Here is a 4,017-nt window from a genome sequence, read left to right on the forward strand (position 1 = left end):
CTGGAACCAACTTCCAAGAGAAGTGGTGCTGGCTCCTACCCTGGTGGTCTTTAAGAAGAGGCTAGATGAACACCTCACCAAGGTCGTTTGACCCCAGTACTTTTTCCTTCCACAGCAGGGGGTCAGACTCGATGATCTGCTCAGGTCCCTTCCAACCCTACCAACTACGAAACTATGAATTTGTTGAAAAGATCAGCTTTTTCATTAGCCACAATCACCAGATTGCCAGGCCTGTCCTGTAGGGGCCCCACATTTCCCAGTGCCTTCTTTCTCCCTCTGAATTGAAAAAGGACTTTTCATTATTCCTAATTCTGATTGCTAGCCCTAGTTCCATCTCTGCCTTGGCCTTCCTAACAGCCTCCCTGCAGTACAAGCAACAGAAGTGTAATTCTTCTTGGTGATAGCCCCTTTCTTCCACTGTTTGTACACCTCCTTTTTTGCCCTGAGGGACACCTGGATGCTTTTGCCAAGCCATGAGGACTTTTTAGCACTCCTGCCCGGCTTGGTGAGCATTGGGACTCACTCCCTTTGAGCTTGGAGGATCGTCTCCTTGAGGAACAACCACCCATCTTGGACTCCCATCTCATTGAAGCTCCAAGTAGGGACAGATGGGCAGGGTTTATTTTTTGGTGTCAGTCTCAAAAGTACTATGTACATAGTGTAGACATGCCCTAAGTTCTGAGAAATCTTTCCTTTTTTTCTCTCTTGCACCCCTTTCTTTCCTCCTTCATATCCTTCCTTAAAACCTGCTACTTCTTCAATCTTTTCTCCTCTTGTTTCTTTCCTGACTTGTTGACCAATTGTTATCTCTTCATCTAAAATGATCATCTTATAAGCAGGAAATGTGCCTTCCTCTGCAGGTAGAATACAGTGTGTAAATTTAAGGTAATATGAAATTCTTACTACTAGTAATAACAGAAGGCAAACTAAGGGCTGCACTGTCATTTTACCACCTTTCCTAAGGAAGAAGCAACTGCAGCGGCAGTCTTCCAAAAATAAGATCTGAATATGACTGATGCCTTTGAGTACCAGTCCCTTCCTAACTTTTTTTGTGGAGAAACCTCTCTCTTCCTTTCCATCAGGCCATCTGCTCTTAGATTAATAGCATTTAAGGCCAGAATAGATTACTGGATCATCATCTAGTCTGATCTCCTCTGTATCAAAGGCCCTATTTCACCTAATCGCTCCTATATTGAGTCTAATCACTTGTATTCAGCTAAAACCTGTCTTTCAGGAAGGTGTTCAGTGTTGAAAAGAGCAAGAGATGAAGAATTCAATCCATCATACCCCTTGGTAGTTTGCTACTGTGGTTAATCACCTCACTGTTAAAACAGTGTGTCTTTTTTCTGATTTGAATTTATCTGGGTTCAGCTTCTATCCATGGGTTCTTGTTATATCTTTCTTCTGTAAATTAATGAGACATGTGGCATTTTTTCCTCAGGGTGGTATTTACACTCTGAAATCAAATCAATTGTCAAGTTCCTCTGGAATAAGCTATGCCATTTGTTCCGGTTAGAAATGAGGCGAGGCCAGGGCTGTTCCTGTTCTTCACCTCTCCTCATGGTCACACAGAGGGATACTGGGCAAGCAGCCTGAGCTGCCGTCTTGGCAGTGGTCTTTCCCTTCTGAGCAGTGAAGTGATGGCTATGAGAGTCCGGCCCTAAGCACTCACTTGTTCAACAAATGTGAATAGTTTATTTTGTTGCCCAACAAGAACTGCGCTGTCCACCTACTCATGACTTACAAATCTTGAGCATGAAGGAGAACGAAGGCATCTGACAGGTTCTCACTCATTCTCTGAGGCTGGAATACAGCAGCACTGCTTCATTTAACAGAGAAAAAAATGTAATATAGAGCTGCTTCCTGATATATTTTCTGAAAGGATAATATAGTGCTTCACTGCCCCTAGCTAGCACAATGAATAATATAACAATGCCATCTTCCACTAACATTGTACCTGTTATCCAGAAGGATACTAAAAAGTTTATAGATTGTATAGGTAGAATCGCATCAACTGTTATTGAAATGTAGTCAATTCTGAAATGTAACGATAGCAGCAGCCATTCTGTGTCCTCATCACGGTGCAACAACTCTTATGAAGGGAAGTAATAAATAATAAGCCTTTGTATGTATCCTGTGTTTTCAAGGTTCTTTACAGTGATGAACAAGGGTCTTTACAGTGTCTTCTTTAGCCCTCTGTGACAAGTCCTATATGTGGAATCGAGTAAAACCAAGGTGCTTTGGGGTTAAATGATTTGTGCAAGGTCACAGAATAAGTCAATGCAGCAGCAAGGAGTCACTGTGATACCAGCACAGCTGCTGGAACCATGCAGTATATCTGTACAGGCAGAGCACCACCTCAGGATCAATGCATGCATGGCTTTTCCATTACCAGTGCAGCAGTACAGAAAAGGGGATGTCATCTAATTCAGTCACCTTGCTACTTTTCCTCAGAGACTGCAAAAAATGGCACAGATTTAGCTGAGATGGGAGAGAAGCCTGGGGCTGGCTGTGCTGCTTGTATTTCCTGCTCCAATTACTAGTCTGGAATCTGTGCAGAAGTTAATACAGTCTCAGCCCAGATCTCTCTGACTCCCACTAACTTCATGGTGCTAGTTTGTTGCACCAGTGTCACAGGCTGATTAGGCATGAATGGCAAAACTATAATGCCAGCAGTATCATGGTACTGCTATAAATAAGGGCACTTTCTAATAACAAATGCAATATCAGTTTTCAGTCTTTAATGGAACAGTCTATTTACTGTTCAGAACAGGATAAATCAGCAGAAAATCCTCTTTTCAACAGAACCTCTATGTTTTTAAGTAGCCTGCATGTTTTGTTAAAGAGGAACCATCTTTTCATCAGGAACAGAAAGAGATGAAGAGACAACATTTGCTTAAACTTCTTGATCTGTCACCTTAAGGAATGTATTCCTTGCCCTTGAACATTTGGTGGTCACTACATGGTCAGGACCTCTCCCATATGACTACTGGTACTATATACATGGAGTGGGAAGCCTATATCCTTCCCTCTGTACTGGTTCATCTTGCCTCATTATGGATATGGAAATATGGGATTATGCCCTGTTTTTCATTATCGGTGCCCCCGTCTGTCGCTCAGTAGCCCTACTACTATCATGGAGAACCGCTCATTCACAGAGAACCCTTGTGGGGGCTTCTATAATTGTTCCAGGTGTCTGAAGCCTTTTAGGGAAAGTCCACCTGTTTGCTTATTACATGGTCTGTGGGATGACAGGCATATTGCTCTTTTAAACAATGACTTCATACTCCCATCTCCTTTCACCACAAATGCAAAATGCTTATAAAGCTTCTCTCTCCCCAGTACTTATATTACCCCTATTAAAATATTTCCCCTCCTAGCACCCATGTGAGATAGGGAATTGATATAATGCTCATGTCATGGGTTGGGAACTGAAGCAAGAGAGACTAAGTGACTTGCCTTTCAACACACAGGGCACTTGTGGCAAAGCTGGGATTTCAGGCAGGATCTTCTGAGTCCCCTTATGCACTGCAGTGGGCCCCTCCTTGCTTTTAGCTTCCTTCTCCATTGCATTCATTGACACACTGGCCTGTACCTTGTGCTTTCTGTCAAGCTGTGATTTGGAATTGAAGGAACTGGTAGAGTCTCTCCCAAGAGCTTATCAAAAAACAGTGCCCTGTGGAAGAATGAACTAGGTCATTTCTCTTTCTCTTTTATTTATGTTTCTTCAAAATGAGATGACTTCTGCCTCTCTGCCATGTGACAATGATCAAGAAGCACAGAAAACCAGTTTCTTCGAACACTGTACAAGGAAATTCACCAGAATAAAGAAAACAAGATTCTCCTTAGGGCTACTCTGCCTGTCATTGGCTTGTATCAAACCAAGCAAGCCCCTTTCTCCTTGCTGCTGCTTATGATTTAAATACACTTATTCTTACAGCCTCAGCTTCACATCTCAACCAAAAAAAATATACATATATATATTTATGGAGCAGGAAAGGTCTGCAGATGCCCTGG

This window comes from Crocodylus porosus, unplaced genomic scaffold (genome assembly GCF_001723895.1).
Source record: "Crocodylus porosus isolate Cpor-Errol unplaced genomic scaffold, CroPor_comp1, whole genome shotgun sequence".
NCBI classification, from domain to species: Eukaryota; Metazoa; Chordata; order Crocodylia; family Crocodylidae; genus Crocodylus; species Crocodylus porosus.